Below are 22,707 nucleotides of genomic sequence, written 5' to 3'. Positions count from 1 at the left end.
TTGCATTTATATTTCTCAGTGATTTTAACATTTATCTGGCTCTGTGTGTGCAATATAAAATGTATCAACTTAAACACAATAGTACCACTAAAGTACAAATATCCCATTCCCAATAACTATGCTAAATGCATCTAAAATTGCATCATTGCCCCAAGTTAATAATTTCATCAGTCATCAATAAGGCACACGCAACGTGAACCTTTCTCATTACGACCTTTATTGACCACCCCAACACCCTCATAGAGGACATTCCTCAAAGTGTTGACCTGCAGTTGTCTAAAATGTGCATGAAATTGTTTTTCAAGGGCAAAGAGAGTCCAGACCAGTTACATGTAGGTAACGTACAGTGTGTAAATAATGGGATAGCCTTACAATTTGGCAATTTGTTGTATCGCCTTCCAGGTGGTATACCAAGTTTGTAATTTACCTCTGGCTATTTTATACTCTTTTCCCAATGATGGCACCTGATGTTGAATATGCAGAAGTCCTGCTGCTACCAGAACCACAATACCTCAAAATCAGCCAGTGCTGCATAGTAATATAGTTACAGGTCCGGAACACCAACCCTGCCATGGACATATGGTCTCATAAACCTGTCTGTTCTCATAACCATGTCTGTACTGCCACACATGGTCGTCTACTGGCCTATATCGGGAAGATCGTTAGCTGTCTGAGACGTTTAAAATAGGAGCCTGGTAGTACAATAGGGACATTTAGAAATGCCTACAACAGCTTCTGAGAAACCTGAGGGTATTCTCACTGCGACTCCCCCTGGTTTCTCTGCTCAGGTGGCCAGGGAAAAGCCATCGCTTTTGGATCCCGACCATGGGGGTGGTTAAGCGAGGGAGGATCAACTGGGTGGAGGGTCCTTGTGATTTTGGAGTGGGATACCCACAAGAGAGACATGGTATCCCCCTTTTCCTATTGTGGACCATCCTAACCAATCCCCAACTTTTATGGGTTACTATGAACTGTTCCCCCTCATTTCCCCACATGTGAAACTTGACTGTACTGGGACGAGGAAGAGGCAACTAAGAGTAATGAACACTACACATTTCACCACTTTGGTGTTGGGACCAGAAAGAAAGATGCCTGCAAAGTGCTGCGAGTGTCAGGCATGTCCCTTTTTAACTATGGTCAGGCAAGTCTAATTATGCATTCACACCTGCAGCCTTTCAAGGGGCTGCAGGTGTATAACAGTAGACCAGTGGAGCAGAGAGGAGAGCAACGGGGAGTTCTGTGTGGGAGAGACCATCAGGGGACCTTGTTTGAGAGGAGCTAGCTGTGGTGGGACCTGAGGGAGCCAGGACGCCGGGAGATATCACAAAGGACTTGCGGGGTCCAAAGCAAGTGGGCCGTATATGCTGCAGGTCTGGGAGCCTCTGTGACGAAGAGCGAGCAGCAGGAGCTGTTGGGGAGCCTGAACAAGAGAGGACGCTGCCCGCATCCGTAAAGAGGCATTCAAATTGCTGACGTACAGAGGCAAGCACCTGGCAAGCGAGCAGGGCTCAAAAAGGTGGACTTCCCGGGAACAGAAGCAGAGAAGAAGTAGCAGGAGCTGCCAGGATAGCTGGTGAGTGTCAGGAGGGCGCTCGAACACGGGGGCACTGCAAGCGGAGTGTAAATAAGTATCAATCTTCTAAATTAAGCAAAACAATTGCATACTGAATAACGAAACTGAATAGAAATGTAGGATTAAGCAAAAAGAATGTATATTGAATACCGAAGTGAATGGAAACTTAAAATTAAGCAAAACAAATGCCTATTGAATACCAAACTGAATGAAACCCTGAAGTTAAGCATATTAAATACTGAATGGATTAAAACTTTATGGGCTAAGCAAATAAGGACAACCAACGTGCCCATGTAAAACGAATTATGGAAAAGGTTGCAAATGTGACAGTGTCATAGAAAGGTGGGGTTTGAACAAAACCTCCCTTAAAGTGAACTTTTATAAGTGAATGCAGTGCAGCAAGGCGAAAGACTGGCAAGAGGTGTGAGACGCGTGATGGCAGAGCTAAGAGGCTATCTAGGAAAAGCCAGAGGAGTGTAAATCTGCACATAAAGCCAAGAGGCTGACAAAGAACAACTAAGTGAAGGTGACTTGGTACACCGGGGCAAGTGCTGAAGAACCTGTGTGGGCTGGGGAACCTACGGATCCTGGTTGCGTGACCTGTGATGGGTGGACCGCGTGGTCAGTCAACTGTGCCTGTTGAACTTTTGAAAAGCCTAAAACAAGTATAAGTGGTAAAGTTAAAGTCTTGGGAAAGGTAACCCTGAGACTTGAGGAACTGCATGTGTTGTCGTGAGAACGGAGCTACAAGACCTTTTTGTTTTGAACTGTGTTGCTTGCAACTTGGTGCAGGGAACCCCTGAGGATGGTTTGGAACTGCATCACCTTATATTTAAGAAATGTAATCTTAAGACTTTTGTGGAACTTTCTTACACTTGCGGAAGGAGAGCTGAAAGAGATATGCGAGCTGGAAGAAGCTCAGAACTTTGATTTAAACACTTTCTTTTATTATTGACATCCCTAGACATTGTTTAGCTTTAGTTGTGAGGGCAAGTATAGGTTTTGGACACAAACTGACTTTTAAATTGGATTCTTTGTCTCAGAATTTCCTTAGCTTCGTTCAGATAGGGAAATCCCACCTTAGCATAGGGCAAGTTGGGCCTTCTACCATCCTGACATTTGATTTAATAAAGTATTTTATTTTGAACTTTAATTCTGTTGTCTGTGTCTTGCTTCATGATGCCTTCAAACTTCACCAACTAATGATATTCTGCCCAACATAGAAAGTGGCAAGGAAATCCATCTAATCTTCTTCTTTTCTAAATCTTCCAGGTTTAGCTCCTAGTTTTCTCTATAGAGTTTCTCAAACTTCATGGTTGTAACAACCCCACAATTAGGTTAAATTATCAGGGCGGCATCTAAATCCCAGATTCTCACCACTTCGATTTGTACACTCAGTAAATGGAAGGAGCTCAGATTTGTTACAATTGATATTTGGACCTGCCACTGAGCTGTAATTTCTAATTTTCTCAACAATTGCTTCCAAGTTTCTATAATAGTAAGAGGGAAACAATAGTACACCTATAGCACATTCTTATTTCCTTATCCTTTTTGTCTTAAGGTCAATCACCAAGACAATAATGGGGACAAGGAGCAAGTATGCTTGCTAGGTGTCCCTCGTCAACACAAAAGTAGAGGACGTAGCTCCACTGGTCAGTACCATGACTATGGGAGAGGAGCATAGTAAATTGGCCATATTTCCTCATTCCCTGTCTGGTCCTGCACAGATGCAATCATGGCACAGAAGTGCCTTGTGGAACCAAATTCCAACATCTCCGCATCCTGAGTATCATTTCCGGGATCCATGCTTAAGGTAAGCTCTGCTGGGCTTTGTTATTAAATATCTGTGCACCCTTCAAATATGGTTGCCATATCTCTGATGGCCGTAAATGCTCCGGAGTGTCTGCATGTATGCCCGCCCCTGCCTGCTACTGATTGGAAGGCCGCACACCAAATGCTTTGCTCACTAGGCAGCCGGCAGGTGATGCTAGCCCTCTTCAAAGGCCATCTTCTAAGGCCTGTGTCCTCATTCCCTGTCTGGACCTGTCGGGCCCAACAGGACAGTATGAGCTTACACGCCCATCTGGCAACACGATTACACTTACATCACCTATTCACCCTCCGTGCCACAAGTCTATTCACCCCTTTCCTCCAACCTTGTACTGTCATTCACGGTCCCTGTGTATCTCCTGCCTCCCTGCAAACTATAATTCGGCCTCCCATTGAGACACCAGCTAAAGCGCTAGCTTGCAGAATTTATTGTCCATGCCTTGGCAACGTCAGGAGGCCTCATGTTATGCACGACCCACCCCCTGGTCGACTATGCCAGCCTAATCTCCACACAATTCAGGAACAAACGTTTGAGAGCGCACACTCATTCAACTACCTCTCTGCTCGCTCCATCTGTCACAAGCACATCCAACAACTGCACACCTAACCCTACTCCCTACATGCCTTCCTTTGCCTCCCAGATCCTTGCCACATCTGACCCTACAGCTCCTGCTCAGAACGCAATGAGCGCCTCTATTCCTACCACGCGTGGCCCCCAACAAGCCATCAATCCACCACCCAAGTCAGTCAAACCACAGCGCCTCTCCTTTAGTCTGTCCAAGCAACCAGTTGGCCTGCCCCACCGTGAATACCTCCATCCTTCCAAATGTGCCCAACATGATCAACATGTCTAGTAGCAGCAATCAAACATCCCCCTATCGCGCACCGATGCCAACTCCGCTTGGAACCACTCCCGCCCACCCCTTCTCTGAAATGCCCCAATACCCATACTCTCAACCAGAGTCACCCCCAATCGAGCAAGTCCCCACCCAGCCCCACCATCACCTCCCTAAAGGGTGCCTTTGTGAATGCAAGACCAATCCGAGCCCACACCCTTGATATTTCTTGACTAATGACATTTGAAGACGACATCCTGCACCTCCTGTCGTCTCAAGGATGATACTGACACCTTATCTCTAGCCAGCTCCTTGAAGGCGCTAGGATTCTCTCAATGCATACTCGGTCCTACCAACTGTGAGGGGTCAGAAATGTGAGGCGGATAACTTGGTAAAGGTTTTTCACAAAGCCATTTTATTAACTTAAAAGGGTGTAATAAACGCCCCGCTTTCCCTAACCTAACGTGGGGTTCCCTGCCTATGAAACTAAGACTAAAGGAAAAATACTCTAATACATAAGGATATTACATAAGGATATCTGTCCCTCACACTTATACATAACAACAAAAGCACTTCAGGTATTCATATGGCTGTTCAAATTCAACAAAATAAGAATTAGAACCCAATTTTCCTGTAACCAGGGTTGGATCCCCTTCCCCAGAATCAAAGCAGTATTTCCAAATGAGAAGTTCAAATGAATAAAGTTCCCTCCAATAATCAAGTTCCTCTTCAAAAGGTTATGTACAGACGTTTCTCCCAATTGCCAAGTTCTGTTCTGTTTCCAAAACAAATTCCTTTACTTATGGGGGGGGTTTCACTTGGTGTCGTAATGGTCTTCGAATGAAACAAAGTTTTACACTCTTCAGCATAAAGCTTTGTCTTCACTCTTTCAATGAATATTTCAATATTACTTTTTCTTCTTTTGAGAAAAATAACTACTGTACTCTTCTTATTTATACAGAACAATGTGATGGCTTCACCATATTTCATCAGACATTTCAGTGGCCTTGCCACTTTCTTTCCACCACAACCTTTCACCATAGTATTGTACTTTTGTTCTTCCTGGTTCACTCACCTGCCAGGACTACTACTAACAATCCCGTTCCTGTTGTACTCGCCTGCCATGATAAATCTCCAAACACTACTAAAAGTACTCTGCGCTGTGAGTTACTTCAAAACATCAGTAAAGTCATGGTCTTACAACAACAATGACAAGATTCACAACTTCTTCCATAATGAGGCAACACCCATTGGTGCTCCACTGTTTAATTGACCACATATACTGCATGTAATATTGCTCTTTCCCTTTCCTTTCTTCACAAGTATGGCCACTTCCCTGCCATCTTTGAATTTCCATTATCACACCTGGTATCTGTTGATAATGTCTTTTATTCAAGTTTCTCTCTCCAAGGAAGCTGTTTTTTTCCTTTTTATCCCACTCTTGTGTGGCAGGGGCGTGACAGTTTGATTTAGAAAGACTGCTCTGTGCGGTTACAGAGCAGTCTTTCTAAATCAATCTAAACCTCTGGGTTTAGTGCACTTTATAAATGCATAAATAAATATTAATATAACATGTCCCAAAAACCAGATCTTCAAAGTACATCAATTAAATGGTGTCGGGGGGTTTTTCAGTAGCCAGTGTTGGTAGGACAACTGGAATATCGAAATCCTATTATAAGATGAAGCAAATAACCTATGTAGGTTACTTAATGCCTTTCCTGGTATAAACCCACTCTGGTCCAGCTGTACCAGTGAGGGCATGTGTCCAAGCAATCTGGCTCTAAGAATTTTCTCAATGTTTTTATCTGGATTTATCAGGGAGATTGGTCTGGAGGAATAACATTCCTTTGGTGGTTTGCTTGACTTCAATATCACTGTGATTTTAGCAGTTTTCTTCGCCTGAGGGAACGTACCTCTCAATAGCAAGGATTCACATATCCTTATAAGATGTGGGCCTAATCCCTCAATGTATTCTATATACAATTTGCAAGTTAATCCGTCTGTCCCTGGGGCTTATAATTTGGAAGTTGCTTTACCCCAATTGTAATCGGTTCATTCTTTCAAGCTTCTAATTCATGATCCAACCATCCCATGGCTTTATCGGCCAAAAACTGTTCTTTCTTTTGGAAGCTTTACTATTCTGTATGAATATAATTCTTTATAGTACATAGCAAATACAGCATTAAATGACTCATCTGAAACGGATCTATGCCTCCTGGTATCCCTTTCCACAAGTATACTTGTAGCTCCCCTTTCCCATCTAAGCCAAGCCAGCAACTTACCATGCCTATTGCTTTCCCTATATTTACGACCTAAACCCTCATGTTCCAAGTTTTTGACCTCTCTTTCTGGGAGTTAATTTTTCCCCCAACAGTGTCTAATGGTCTGTTTATGCGTATGGTGTTTGCTAGGGCTTTCAGTTAATTTCCACTTGTGATGGCTCTTAACTGATGCTCCTGAGAGTCCCAATCACCTTTGAAATATAAGAGCCCAGGATGGATCACTAAATGGCTTGCCATGCGATTCTATCACCTAGTGCCAATCCATAGCTTTTCTCACCAGCTAAACCTATGGTCTGTAACCTCTGGGTTTTTCTGGAAGATCACATGTCAGGGAAAGCTTAGCGCAATGTCGAACCTTGCTCAGTGACTGTGTGGAGAAGATAATTTAGTCAATCCATGAGTGTGTGTCATGCACCGTGGAGTAGAATGTGTATTCTTGTTGCTGGGGTTCAGGTAGCTCATGTATCCGTCAGAGCCAACTTCTGTGTATTGTCTCACAATCGTATTGTAGCCCTTCGGAGAGATCGCAGAGTGCTAGTGGGTGTATCAAGATGAAGATCCAGTGTCATGTTACAATTACATGATCAGGATATCGATAGAACCTGTGCTACTTATTAATACTATTTTGGTTCATCATATTTTGCTGCATACATATGAACTATTGTTAGTCTTGTACGCCCCACCACACCTGTAATAAGGAGCATGCAACACTTGTCATCCGACTCCATTGCTTGAACTTTAAACCTTAGTTCCCTATGTAAAAAGGCCTCAACTCCACTGGAACCCGCACAGTGAACTATAGTATTTATATTCACTCATCCAAGAGGTGAATGTTGCAGTGCTATTGTTGTGGGAATGAGATTCCGGAAGGAGCAGGTTATCAACATGGTGTCATTTTGTGTACTCTGTGATTACCCTGCCTTGTCATGCCTCTTTACCTCTAATATTCCATGACATGATACATAGCAATTGCTCAGTCAGAGGGGAGTTGTCACCCAGAACTTTCTTAATGATCGTATTTGTTCACCCCATTTGCCTCCCTACTGCTTAACACACAAAAAAGGAAACCAGAACAACGCCACATGCTGAAGGGGCGTACGGGGTGCCAACATTACTCTCTACTTTGGTAAATCTCTGCCCCTAATCCAGTCCACATCTTGTATAGTACAACATGTGGACCCCCAATCGTTCTTCACCGCCTGAGTCGCTCTGAACTGGTGTGGATTGGCGCACATATTTCTTCAGGAAGTTTGATTTTTAGTTTTTTTTTTTTTTTTTTTTTTTTTTTACTCCTCTCTGCCCCCCTCGGCCCCCTCTCAGAAAAAGTCCTTCATTGCAACATAATGCCAGAATTTGTGAAGTAGTGTTTACTCGCATCCATCATAATTTTAAGGTTGGCCACAAATGCAAAGGGTTTCTTAGACCTCCCTCTCTAAATTTCTTCTTGACCTGCATTCGATAAGTGATATTTCAGTTTATCATTGGTTGTAAAAAAAAAAAAAGCATGCTCACTCAACGAAGTGGTTTCTACTTGAAACAACTTTGCTTTTAAAAATTAACATAGTCAATTGTAGACATTGAGGCGCCTTGTTGCCTAGCAGGAATATCTCCTGTAATATTACTGTTTGCTTTTTGAAGGCCCATTTAGAGAGAAGAGATGTTAAATTACGCCACATTTATACATTTTAAAGGAACTTTCTTTACCTCCTGGTTAGCACAAACATTCTTTGCATGTACAATTGAAATCACAGGCTATTAGGATACTTCTCAAAGTAGAATCCACACACTACGTAGCTAAAATGGTATTAGGACAGTCGAGATAATTAACTTGTTGTTTTCTTAAAGGATTCCCGTAAGTGTTAAGGATGAGACAGTCTTTTGTTAAATTATCTAATGAATCTAACCAAGAAATGTCAATGGTCAGAACATCTTTAGAAGGCGATGCTCACATTGAGCATGTTAATGATGCATTGCTTTTGACTAAAGATAATAAGCACCCATAAAGTCTTCCACAAGGTCCCTTCATAGCTGGTTGAAAAAAGACCTTGTAACCATCACCAAGTGGCTTGTCTTGTCCCCAAACCTCCTTGAACATTAAGATACCAAATTATTTTAAAGCTAATATACTATGGTTTTTACTGAATACATGTTTAAAGCCACAAGTATTCCATGACTCAAACCTACTTAATGTGTTTCTCGTCAATCAGAAGTCACTTTTATGTTTTGTAATTGCCTGATTTAGCACATTCAGTAACTACGACCAATCAAAAAAAGAGACTTGAATTCTACAACTGCCAGTGATTTTATAACTTCAATTGAAGTTTCTGTTTACTTTAGGATACCTATCATATTCCTTCAGCATTTCTCTAGGAGTAGCAGATTGCATATAAATAGAATTTCCAAAGATACAAGTTTGCTAATACCATATCTACTGTCTCAATGGAATGAACAATAGATTACATCCGTTTTATTGTCATAAGGAAATTCCACTAACTCAATATCTTTAGAATGTATAGATTGTAATCGTGGGATTTCCTGGAATACAGAAAGGATGTTTTGTCTATTGAAAATTACTGAACATGCTGAAGTAAAGTTTTTCCACCCCCTAAAATGGAATGATTAGTTTGATATGACTGTTTAGATATTGGATCTCTGCTTACACTTGCCAAAGACCCTTATTTAGTCTTGTTGTTAGACATTGGGCCTCATTACGTGTCCGGCGGTAAAACCACCTGGTTACCGCCGGATTCGTATTACCATTCCGCCTCCGTGATTCCCGGAATTACCGGAGCATTACAACCCTCCGGTGACCCGGGAATTCTGCAGGCGGAATGGTGTAAATCCCCATTCCCATGGAGTCCTATTGGACTCCTTGGGAATGGGGACCATGGACACACCAGCACCATCTCGTGATAGTGCCGGTGTTCCCACGTCCGCCTGCAGGCGGGCGGTGGTAAACCTGCCAGGTCAGACCTGGTGGGAAAGCCACCTCCCGCCTGCAGGGCTCGAGATCGGGCGGCCTGGAATTAACAGTGGCGGCGGGTTTAGCGCCACTGTTATTTCCGGACAGCCCGACCTGTAATGAGGCCCATTGTCTCTTTTGTTCTGTGGTCAAAAAGAGGAAACCGTACTTCTTAATAATTGCTTTTTTCAAATTCAGAAATGTTACAAGCTCGTCCTTATCCACTTCTTGTATATCCGGGTGAGCGAAATCAGAAGTATTAGAGAGGTCTAACACCTCCAAGTCCTTTCCGATAGATCTTTTTGTCCAACAATACTAATGAGATATTTGTTCATGGAGCATTGATCTAATCTGCTTTGGTTAATGGGGCTTCAGTTAATACTGGCCAACCTTCAACTTCTTTACTCCTCTTGTTTGGCTTTTTTGCAGCCTCTGCCTTTGAAATAGGGACTGTTTTGAAGGATGTTGGTGATTTAGGTGAATGATCAGTCAAATCTATCACCTGATTACGCAAGTTCCTTAAACTTTCTGGAACCGATTTTTATTTTTTTACAGGCATTAATGTTTTTTAAATGTTTTGATTTCTTCTTTGTGTTAGGACAATTGGTATTTTCCTGATATTTCTTTTTGTCCACGATAAATTGGGCAGTTGTTGGTTCAATAACCAGTTGCTCATTATCTTAAGTGAATACCGCGTTCTCCAAGGGCCATCGTCACTGGACCCATGAAGGATATCCCTCCCCATGAGATACACCTCACTGGAATTCGTCAGTCCCTGTAATTCAGCATTGTGAATATGATTGGGCAATGTGAAGCACACTACAGTGGTGTATTATAAGGGCATCTAAGTGCACGCTCAATAAACGGTGAGGAGAGTGAAGGTTTTCTTCTAAATGTATACTCTGCTTTTCCAGAAAGGTCTCCAGCATACTCTATATCGCAGTTCATTCCTTATGCTCAATTATGGGTATGTTGTTTCATCTGGGACGCCCTTCTATGTCTTTGCCATCACATTTTTCATATCTGCCTTTAGGTAAGATACCTTTCTTTCAAAGATTGCTATGGGCTCCTCCACAGCTCTAAACCTTGCCTCAAACACTGCTGCATAATCTTTCCAATCGGTCTAAGGCGATGTCTGCCCTCTGGGAAAAAGAGTCCGTTTTTTGCCTTATGTCAACACTTGACATAAATGCATTCAGGGTCTCAATAATACCTTCTATGCCTGAAAAGCTAGATTGATAGGGTGTAGCCTGTGTATTATCCCCAATGTAGCTTGCTTTTCCCTACTTAGCAAGCCCCACCCACCCGGTGCCGTGCTGCTTGCCGCTCTATTCCCTACTTAAGGAGCCTTCCAGCCTCTTTTCCTTTGCTGATGGGGAGCAGGTGCAAGTGGATCTGGATCACCGGGCCTAAGCCCACCCACCTGGTGCCTTCCAGGTTGCCGCTCTTTTCCCCACTTAGCAAACCCAGCCCACCTGGTGCCTTCCTCGTTGCTGCTCTTTTCCCTACTTAAGGAGCCCTCCAGCCTCTTTTCCTTTGCTGATGGGGCGCAGGTGCAAGTGGACCTAGCTCACCTGGCCTAAGCACCACCCACCTTCTTAGCAATGCCTCTTCTTTCCTGCTCTTATCTCTTAGATCAAGGGCGTCTCTCGCCCAGGGCCCGAACCCCTGCTCAGATAGCAGGTAAGCATGCATCAACATGGGTTTACTCCCTCTGTCCCCACAGGACAGCCCCACCACCTCTGGTCCCTCTGTGATGTTCCCTTGTGCCCCCCCATTCTCGCACAGGTGTTGCCTGTTTTACTTGATTCTTCTACCAAGTCCCACGCCCCTGCCCTACCCCCCCGCCTACTTCTGCAGGAGGTCTGTCCTGATACATTCTGGTTTCACCATCTTGTGGTCAATGCTGGATTTGACTTTTATGGACTTCATTGATTCACAGTGCGTCGCTCTTTCTCAACTCTCATGCTGGACTTCCTTTGCATCTTGTACTCATGGTGGCCCTGAACCATGCTGTTCCCATCTTCATCTTGTATCCTGGCTTGCAACATTATGTGTTACTGCTGACTTCTGCAATTGTATTAGCTCTCCCCTCTTGCTTCTCCACTCTTTTTGACTACTTACACTCTGTTCTCTCCTCCTCTCCCCTTCTCCTTTTTCCTATCTCCTCCACTTACCTTCTTCTATGTACTTTATCAGAATTGTCCCTGGACCCAGTATGATCGCAACCTCGTCTGTCTCCTCCCCTCTCCCCTTAGTGCTGGAGGGGGGTGGAAAACAACTATCTGAAATGTCGTCAGGCCTAGTACGATAGTTGCTTGTTTTGTTCCTCTCCTCCCTTTCTGCACCCCTCTCCCTCACCTTTTGTTTTCTCCAGCTCTACCAGAAATGTCGTCAGGCCTAGTACAGTAGTCGCCTGTCTGTTTCCATTTCCTTTCCACTCTCCCCCTCCCTTCCTTATCCATGTCTTAGCTCTTGCACCATCTGAAATGTTGTCATGCCGAGTACGATAGTTAATTTCACATCCTTACTGTTCGTGGCCTGTAAGAATGTCATTGTATTTTCCCTTGTTCCCTCTCTTGCCTTGTAGCCCTTTGAAACACATTGCGTATAGGCGCTATGTAAATAAACTATCATACCATATCCCGTCCTGAGGTAACCGGTTGCCTTGGTGTCTGTTGAACATCTTGGTCTGCCTCTTATTGTTACCTAGAGCTCTCTACCAGTCGAAGATCTTGAATAAAGCATCCATGCTGAATAGGAATAAGGCAAAGATATTTGCTACTACCACATGAAGCATGACATCAGCAGGTGTGACCCTTGTCATGAGGTCAGCTGCAATCTTGTTCCAATATAACTCTGCGTTTCACTGGCTCACCAGTTATGCTCTACATCCCCTGAGGTGCCTCATAAACAAAAGGCTTCTCAACCACCTCCTGACTATGATTTTTCCATGCAATGTGTGAGGGTCAGGCAAGAAAATCACCTAATACATATCATAGGTTTCAGCTTGTCCTCTGGGAATTGGGCGATATTGGATTCCATAATGCACTCTGCTCAACTCAGAACCTGCTTTGTTTATTTCCAAATAACACTTTCTAGGTGGCAAGCCAGCCCCTAGATACCTTGCACTGCTGTTTACATGCCTGGGCACCTCTACTGCACCATAGAGCAGGCACTGCTATCTCTGGGGGTCCCACTTCCATTTTCTGCATCAAGTCCCCTGGCCTGCATGCAGACCCCAACTGAGCCTCTACACCCCCTACCTCGGGAGCAGTTCCAGCTCTGATCTGCAGCTCCTTCCCTCCCTGAGCAGCACCTACATCTGGGACCCACGGCGCCACCATCACACTGTGGCCAACTTTGCAGTACAACTCCAGACTCCTGACAACTTTCTGTGCATCAGCCCACCCTCAGCCGAGGCCCATGAACAGCTGAGTACACTGAAGCCAGACCAGGATGTTCACAAGGATTTCACATATGAAGTGGTGCTCCAATAGTAAGCGGGCATCTTGGTCACTGCTCATGAGTGCCGCTGATATCTCACTTTTGAAGTAAATCTACCGAGTTAACTGATGAGGATGGCGTATCGTTGGTTACTCCATCTCACAGGTGCCATAGTTCACTCACGATAACAGCACAGGCACTGGGGACAGGGCAAGGCAGATGGTCCAACTAGGAGGGCACGTAGTGGGCAGTGCACCAAGTAGTCCAACTCTTGGGGCCTTCTAGAGCAGATACAAGAGAAGACAGAGGCCGGCGCACATATATGCAGTATAATTTTTTAAATTATTTATTGACATATTATTTAGAATAAAACCTTTTACCTTTCTTCACACAAACCAAACAAAAAGAAAAGAGAACAAGAAAAAAAAGGAAAAAGCACAACAAAAGACAAACATCATAAAACAAATCCTATAAAAACCAACATAACGTCACAAATGCATCCTACATTTCATTGTCGCTGTATCACATATTTACATAAACAGACCCCTTAAAATCACTCATACCATTACACAAGAGAAATTAATTTATATGATCCACCGAACCAAAACCTATTGGAACCAACCTTTTACTTATTCGGCCCATGTTTCTAATTCGGTGAATATCACTTTAAAAAAAAAACTAAAGCTAAAATGAAAGGAATTGTGCGCTCAAAAATGTTATTGTCCCGAGCGCTCAGGCATGTGGTTTTAAGCAAACTGTGAACGATCGTAAAAACATTTCCTATGCACCATCTTGTGCTAATCTTATCTGTTGCCGCATCGCCCTAAGCTGTACTGCCCCTGCGGCACTAATTTATATCCCCCGACCCTGAAGCTGACATCACTATTCCTAGCAATATTCTCCAAATATTTTCATGACGTTATTGGGCATCTTAGCCAAACGTGCCCATTCATCACCTATGTCTTAACGTTAGTTGACGCAGAACCCGGAATATCAACACACATCCTCTCACAGCACAGCGCGTCCCAAATCGAAATAGAAAACACTATTTTTAAAGATAAAACAAATACTCTGCAATTTATAATGTGCTTTTATTTCACAATAAACGCTTCGAGAACATCCAGCCAATTTCCATATTCAACCAAATTTGTAATTTCTTTTTTTTCGAATGTCAATTGTTTATCATGAGGCACACAGTGTTCATTTCGGTAGACGAAGCGCATTGGACGCACCATGAATCGCAATGGCTTAGGTATCAAGTTCTTGGTAGACCACAGTAAACGAAGTCTGGTTGCTCCTGGTCGCTGGTACCGTGAAAAGGCATATCGTCCCGGGGCGATCGTCCCACAACAGCGTGATGGAAAGCCAGCCATTTATGTGTATCTGCATCTGTCTGCTGAAGAAGCCACCAATTGGTATCTGGAAAAGATGAAATTCACAGAATGGTAGGATGTATCTGTGTAAAAAAACAGAAATGTGTCTCAATAACCGTCCTTTATTCTAATCTATCCATTTAACCATTAATTATGCACCGTGTGAAAACTAATGATGAACACAAACCAGAAGGAATGGAAACACAGAGAAGATGTGGAGTATGTTTAGCTCGCAATGGGATGGGGATGCGGAAGGTGACGGAAGTATTGGAACAACACAGACAGCATTTTAACAGAATATTAGCAATGAACTTGGCGTTGGTGCAACATGGGGGAACCCAGACGTGGACTACATGCATTTCGGTGCTGGACTGCCAATGTGTCCCGGACTAAGACAAATACGTACAGGTTGTGTTTGTGTGTCGTCACAATCTGCCCCAACTAACAACCTGTTACAATGTAATCCAGCAATAACATACAGAAAATGAAACCTTGACTCGTTCGTCTATGAACTTGTCTACAGTAAAACTTATATTATATTTGGTACTTCCATACTCTTGGCGTAACGCAGGTTATCCGCTCAGACGGATGAAATTAGATGTTACTTTTCCAGTTTTTAAATAGTGAACGTTCTCATTGTTGCGGGTATTACCAACCTTCCGTCATTCATTCCAAAGTGAATACCGTCATTCATTCCAAAGTGAATACACCATTTCTTCCAAGGACGAACAATTGAACCTTCATAGGAGTAACCATGCTAACTTTCCTTTTGGTGAAGGAAAGCCACAAAACAAAAAACATACTGTACATGATGCGTCTGTGTGAACAGGCCACAAGCAACTTCAAACGCAGTGACCTTTACTCCCATGGGAGCGATTATCCCTGCCTGCCGACTAACGTGGAATTTGAAATATTTTCGAGAAAGAAACACATTGTTTGCTGGCATCCACCAATGCCATGCTACCATGAATACTATTTTACTCTTCTACATTGATAGTGATTTAGTTATTTTCTGTCAACCGTTCCAGTTATTTTCCTCCCCATTGTCACATCTGCGTGTGCCCTGGTTTCACAGGGGAATGTGCTCTGCGGATAACGTGAGACACTGACAAGTCATAAATCCAAGTGCCCTTCCATCTCCACTGAACTTCCCGTGCACTAACAAATGTTGGCGGAGAGGCGGTATATCCCGCCCCCTGCGCCATTCTCGTACCTGGCAAATGATGTATAAGCTAAGGTGGGAGACATCTCCACCCCTCAAACAACTATTTGCAATACCCATGTTTCATACAAGTGTATTAACGCTGTGCTAATGTGTATACTTTGAACTCCATTTGTGTGTCCTTCCTACCGCCTTCTTTTTCCTCTGCCCCTCTGGCGAACTGTTCACTCTCCCTCTCCCAGCGCCACGCACAGCCAGCCCCCACCACTGCTGTCAGCTCAGTGCGTGTCCTGTTCTCACGGAAATGCAGCTATTCATTTTTTTTTTTCCCAAACATGTTTTTATTGGTTTTTAAACAAGCAAGTTATACATTATGGCATGGAAAATGGGGGTGCTTCAATCGGCACTGTCTCGCTTCAGAATACAAATCAAAGAAACAAACATAAAACATAAACAATAACTGTAGTTCAGCGGGGAAGGTATAACTGCATGGGGAGGCCATAGTTCGGTGGGGGTGAGCCCCTCAAGACCCCGTGTCAGATTAAGAGCTCCTGGAGGTTGATCCTGCTTCAGGATCCTGCTGGGTGAGGGGAGCAGGCACCCTTCAGTTCAAGGCCTTCGCTGTTTCGCCTCTGATTTTGTTAGCAGGGTTTGAACTCCCCAGGTGTGTATCCCAGGCAATTCTTCCGTATTCTATTTCAGTCATATTCGTCCAACCACCGTAGAGAGGGGGCTTGTCGGGCCAGGCCTGGGTATGTCTGTGCGTAGTCAAGGAAAGGAGACCAAGTATGGAAGAATTTGTCTCTGTTCCCAAACCTAAGGGCAGTGATTTTTTTCCGCTGCTATTATGTCCCAGCATTTAGTCAACCACATTTGGACCGACGGGCTCTCTGGGTTTTTCCAAAGCCTTGGCACTGTGATCTTGGCGGCAGTCAGCAGGTGGGAGCGAAGTTCGGCTCTGTGGCCTGATCGAGGGAATTGGCCCTCGCCGCTTGCTCCGAGCAGTACGATACCTGGGTCCCATGGGATTGATGGGCCCGTGATCGTGTTGATTTGATCTAGCACTGCTTTCCAAAATTGAGTTGCCCTGGGGCATGTCCAGAGCAGATGGTATAGTGTGCCTATATCTGGGCAACCTCTCCAGCACGACGGTGGGATCGCCGGGTTGCATCTATTGAGAGATTCTGGGGTTCGGTACCACCTGTAGCATACCTTGAATGCCCCCTCCTTATTGGACACACATTTCGAGCTTCTATTTGCTCTTGTCCAGATCTGGTCCCATTCCTCCGGCTCGATGGATCTCCCAATGTCTCTCTCCCATTTGAGCATATATGGTTCCTTGCGGGTCGGGTCAGTTCTGTCTAGGATCTTGTAGATGGTAGAAATCTTGCCCTTACGGGGAGGCGATGTGAGGGTTTGCTCCAGGGCTGTAAGGTCTCTGCTTCCAAGGTTTTTCATGCTCCTGTTTGAGAGCCAGTGCCGAAGTTGGGTGTATCTGAACCTCTCGTTTTCAGGGACCTTGAATTTCGCCTTGCAGGCCTCGAAGTCCAGAGGATTTCCCTCCTCGAAAAAGTCTTGCACTCTCTCCAGTCCTCCCTCCCTCCACCTCTAGGTCCTTGGGGTTGATGCCCGGCGAAAATTCTGGATTCCTCCAGATCGGGGTGAGTGGGCCTCTTGTGCTGCGGACTCTCCATAGCCACGCCGCCTTCTTCCAGTTCGCCACCGTGTTTTCGGTTGCTGAGAGAGGCCCCCTATCTGCACGGTCGATGGAGCATTTCATATGTGGTAGTGCGTCTATCGGGACTGGACTCCAGGCCTCCTCCAGCTCCAGCCAACGGGGCTTCGGTGTGGCAGGTGGCCAGGCGGATGCATGCGAGAGCTGGGCAGCCAGGATATATCTGGCAACGTCAGGCGCTCCCAATACCCCCACCGCCCGACCCCGCAACATGAGTTTCCCTGGGATACGTGGCTGTTTTCCATCCCAGATGTACCTCATGATGCTCCTTTGTAGTTTGTGCGTAGCTTGCTTTCTGATAGCAGTTGGTAGGGCTGAGCAGTGGTAAAGTAATCTTGGAATGAAGTTCATTTTCAGAGCTGTAATTCTTCCGAACCAGGTGATCGCCTGTTTCTGCCAGCGTAGTAGATCGCTCTTGAGTTCTTTAAACAGTGGAGGGAAGTTAGCTATGTATAGTCTGTTGGGCGTGCCTGGCAGCTGGACCCCTAGGTATGGTAGGTGCTTTTTTGCCCAGGGTATGAGATATTAGTTTTCCAGGTCCGTGGACAGAGATCGAGGCAGGTTGATGCCCAGCGCCGATGACTTAGAAAGGTTTACCTTGAACCCCGAGGCTTCCCCAAATTCTTTCAGTTCCGTCCACAGAGCTTTCATTGATTCCCTGGGCTTGGTTAATGTTAAGAGGACATTGTTGGCATATAAGGCGGCTTTGTATATTTGGGCTTTGATTGCCAGACCTTGGATTGCTGCGTTTTGCCGTACCCTGCTTGCGAACGGCTCCATGGAGAGGGCAAAGATCAGTGGGGAGAAGGGACATCCTTGCCTTGTGCCTCTTGCGATGTGAATTGTGTTGGATTTGGTTCTGTTAATTCTCAGCCTGGTGGATGGATGCTGATAGTTAGCAAGTGTCCATTTAATGAAATTGGGGCCGAAGCCATAGTGCTTTAATGTTTTTTGTATATAGCCCCAGTCTAGCATGTCAAAAGCTTTGAGCTTCGAGCGAGAGCACCATCAACTCCTGGCCCTTCCTGCTGGCTGATTTGATAACGTTTATGGCTCTTCTTATATTGTTGCGAGTGTGGCGGCCGGGGATTAATCCAGTTTGATCCGGAAGTAAGGCAGCCAGCCTGTTCGCTAGGATTTTGGCAAAGATTTTGGCGTCATAATTCAGGAGTGTGATGGGTCTGTAAGAGGCGCAAAGGCTCCGGTCCCTGCCAGGTTTCAAAAGCAGCACTGTTAGCGACCCTTCCATTGAGGGGGTGTTCGTCCCTGACGAAAGGAAGGAGTTGAAGAGGGCAGCCAGCTGGGGGGCGAGTACGAATGAGAACTTCTTATAAAATGGAGCTGTGAGCCCATCCGGACCAGGCGTTGAGTTTTTCAATTTTGCTATGACCGCACTCACTTCTTCTGTCGAGATCGGGGCTTCTAGGGCTGCCAATTGAGGGTGTGGGTCGCGCGGCTGTATCCCAGCTAGGTATTTCGAATGTGCGTCTGCTGCCGTAGGGGAACCCGACATGATTGCCCTGTGGTGTGCAGTCATGATGTCCATTTTCTCTGGGTTGGCGTAGCGTGGTGTTCCCTGTGCGTCCTGGAGACATTCCTCGAGTGCAGCTTTTTCAATTTGTGGACCAGGAGGCGGTTTGCTTTGTTGCTGTGCACATAGTAGAATTGTTTGGTGTATGTTAGTGCTCTGGCCGCCTTGTCTGCTAGGTACATTTCTAGAGAGCGTTTTGCTTTCTGGAGGGCGCGGCTCGCTTTCCTGTCCTGACCCTGTTTCAGGATACGTTCCGCCTTAGACACCTCCGCTTCGAGTTTGTCCTGCTGTAGTTTGCGTAGACGTCGTAGCCTGGCGGTGCAATCGTTAGCTGTACCCCTGATCACCGTTTCATGGCGTCCCAAATCGTGGATATCGATGTGTCTTTGGTGGTGTTTTCCTTGAAGTAGTTCTTGAGGGCTTCTGCCATTTCCGTTCTGATCGCTATGTCTGTCAAGATCTGGTCTTGAAGTTTCTTTCCATTGTCGCTGGGTCGGCTCGGGAAAGCTCTGTACCCTCCGTTTCATTATGACCGAAGCGTGGTCCGAAAGGACTCTGTGTCCTATTTGGATGGTTTCAACGCAGGGAATGAGAGAACTGGAGAGCAGCAGCAGATCGATCCTTGAATGCCCCAGATAGGCATGGGAGAAGAATGTGCAATCCCTAGCCCCTATGTTGGCTCATCTCCAAACATCTATGGAGTTGGTTTCCCTTAAGAACTCTGCCATGGCGAGAGCTTTGCCGAAGTCCTCCTTGGATGGAGGGAGTGTTTTACCCAGGTTAGGGTCTGGAGTCAGGTTGAAATCGCCCCCTATGAGCAGCTGATCTTCAGTGAAGGTTGTAAGTATGGGAAGAAGGTTACGATGGAATAGGCTTTGCGCTGTGTTTGGGCAGTATATAGCTGCTATAGTTATGGGAAGCTCTACCAGCCGGCCTTTCAGAAGAATGTACCGCCCCTTTCGATCTCTTTTGATCGTGATATTCGTTAAAGGGACGTCTCGGCTTATCAAGATGGCCAATCCTCTTTTCTTGAGGCCCGCAGAGGCGAAGAAGCGTTTTGTGTAGTGTTGGAAAGAGATGCAGCGCTCGTCTGTCCTGAGGTGTCTCCTGAAGGCATATAATATCAGGTGCCAGCTGGGAAAGCCTGTGCTCTACGAACTTCCTCTTCCGAGGGGCATTCAGGCCCTGGACGTTCCAGGTTAACACAGATGGCTCTCTATCCGGCTGGGCCATTCATCGATGAGTTAGTTACTGGCTTTCCCTTGCTTCCGTCCGAATGCAGGGTTGAGGTCTCCCCTGCCCCTATGGGCTGGGTTGTACATGTTGCAGTGGACTCGTGTGGGGGGAGAAACCCCCCTGCCGCTTGCGCCCTGACCCCTGGTTCACCCTTTCCCACAGCTATCTCCTTAGATCCAGCTCCCCCCTTCCCTCTGACCATGTTTAACAAACAAAAGGAACTAGAACAAAACCTACAACAGAGAACAGGTATCGGTATCTAGACCAGCCTTCTACCAATGGGGCTGTCGGCTGGGCCGTAGCTACCAGCTAGATGGGAGACCCTAGGGCCTCGTGCATAGTCGGTGAAAATGTAACAGTGCGGGATGGAGTGTAGATAGTAGTTTCGGCCAAGAGCCCAGGACGGCCTGGACCCCGTCCTTCGATGAGTCCTAGGCGGAGTTTTCGGCGGTTAGAGAGGGGATGGCTTCAGCGATTGTTGGTGTTCTTCCCCTTGGAGGGTGGGCCTCGCATCCTGCGACGCCCCTCCACTCGGGACCATGAGCAGAGAGACTCTGTTAGTTCCCTCGGGTGAGTGGCTCGTGCTCCCGGGAGCCTCTTCTCCCGCCTCCGGGTTCATGAATAGTTCCGCTTCTCGCGGGATGGGGATTTGATGGGTTACCCCCCCCACATGAAGGCGAGGCCTGAGGGGAAGCTCCAGCGGTAGGTTATCTTGCGTTCGCGTAGCCAGTCAGCCATGGGTTTGAGAGCTCTTCGTTTTGCTAATGTCGCTGCTTCAAAATCTTGGAAAAGGGCTATCTCCGAGTCCCGGAAGTGGATGTGTTCCATGGCCCTGGCTTCTTGCATTATCTCCTCCTTGAGCTTGTAGAAGTGGACTCTGACCAGCACATCAGCTGAGCCATTAGGATTTTGCCGAGGTCTGGCTCTTTGCACCTTGTCAAGCTCCACGGGGGCGTCATCTGGAAGGGTGATGATGTGGCGGAGGAGATCGGCTACGTAAGATGGGAGGTCTTTCTCCGGGATCGCCAGTGGAATGCCCCGAATCCCGATATTGTTCCGCCTAGTGCGGTTTTCAGCATCTTCTTGTTTGGTTTCGAGTGCCTCAAATCTGCACTCCAGGGCCCTAATTCTTTCCGCTCCCTCTCCGATCTCAAAGTTCTGTTCGCAGAGCGTTGTTTCAATTTCCTCGGTTGTTGACTCAATCTCCCCCACTCTCTTGTCCAGACGATCAATTTGAGGTTTTACTTCTTTCATCCCCTTTTGAAACTCCCTGGTGAGGGCTGATATGAGATCGTGCAAATCAGCTTGTGTGACAGATTTGGAGACCATAGTTACTTGGCCCTCGGGCGGGGCATTTCCCATTCCACCCTCGCTGCGCTCACTCTTCTGTTTTTCTCCCCCCCCCTCTTCCCCCGAAGGCATGTTCAGTAGCGTGGAGATGTCCGATTGCTTCGTTGTTTTGTTAGATTTGGACATAGCTATGCAGGGCGACCCCGTCCCCCAGAGGGAGGGAGGTTCCTAACCCTGACCAGTTCCTGCGGATTCTGCCAGAATCTTACCCTCTGCTTTGTACCTCGAGGGGGAGGTCTTGCTAGCTCGGGAGATATGGATCGCTCCCAAGAATCTTGCTGTAGGGGATAATTTCTCGGAAGCAGCCTCGGGACCCCGAACCCTAACTAGTCACATAAAGCTGCAGAGCGTCCAGGGGAGTCGGGTCTCAGTTAGGGGCCAGGTCAAAACTTGGCAGCAGCTCGCAGCCCCGGACCCAGATGGTGTAGTGCAGTAGCGGGACCGGCCTCGGAAGGGGGCTCCGTGGGTGACTCCCCAGTTCTTGGAGCCCTTAGGTGGTGTCCCACAGGGTGTAGTGCGGCAGGTGCGGCCTTACCTTGATCTGCGCTAGTTGTGGGACCAAGGTGCTCCCTCAGAGAGGTGCTGTGTGGGATGGTATCATCCCAGTGCGAAGTTGGCCTCGGGTAGGGAGCCCCCAGGCAGGCTCCTCCTCAGTGCTGCCCTCGGCCCCGTCCAGCCCCTGTGAGGTGGAGGGGGGGTCGTGGCAGGGCTCCCCCAGCGTTACAGAGACTGGTCCGGCTGTAGAGTAGGGCTCCGGGGCGCCAGCCGCCGGGCTTGTACTGGGCACGGTCCTGTTCGCCCACCGGGCCTCAATCCAGGGGGTCTGAGAGAGAATGGAGGCTTGCCAAATCTCTCGGCAGAAAAGTTCAGGATTGGAGATGGTGTGAGGCTGCCAAAAGAGCTTTTCGTGAAGGGAGACCACCCAGGAGGTCAGCTTGTGTTGATTGACAGGGGGGGTGGTTTGCTATATTCTCCAGGGGCGAGCCTCGGTGGAGCGCAGTCGGGGGGCCCAGCGGGCACGCAGAGTGTGTCTGGTCCCCCGGATCCACCGCGCCTTCGAGCTGGAAGAAGTATTTTACGCGCGCCGCCTCGCCTGCTGCAGCACTGCGCTGAACTCGCCGGCCTTCGCAGCATCCTCACGATCCATCGCATCCTTCTGCACGTTCCCGCCGCACTCCGGCACCTAAGGGGAACACAAGAACAGCAAAGGTGAGCCAACGGAATAAACAGAGGCAATAGTAACTACCCCCCATAGACTTGCCTGATTTAACGCCGGGGGTACTATTCCTCTTCACGGGTCGGCCCAGTCTCCATTGCATCCTCGCCGTACCATGGCCCCTAAGGGGAACAAAAGGACAACAAGGTGAGACAAAGGGACAAACCAGGGGAA

At 46.7% G+C, this 22,707-nt stretch overlaps 1 protein-coding gene across 3 annotated transcripts in view; it reads left to right on the top strand.

Annotated features, from left to right (window-relative positions):
• ABHD6 (abhydrolase domain containing 6, acylglycerol lipase) overlaps positions 1-22,707 on the top strand; it is a 597,080-nt gene that overhangs the window by 144,426 nt on the left and 429,947 nt on the right. The window lies entirely within an intron of this gene.

This window comes from Ambystoma mexicanum, chromosome 2p (assembly GCF_040938575.1).
Source record: "Ambystoma mexicanum isolate Mex_15411 chromosome 2p, UKY_AmexF1_1, whole genome shotgun sequence".
In the NCBI taxonomy this organism is placed as follows: domain Eukaryota; kingdom Metazoa; phylum Chordata; class Amphibia; order Caudata; family Ambystomatidae; genus Ambystoma; species Ambystoma mexicanum.
Note: the sequence above shows the minus strand (reverse complement) of the source record. Positions and strands in the feature narration are given on the sequence as shown.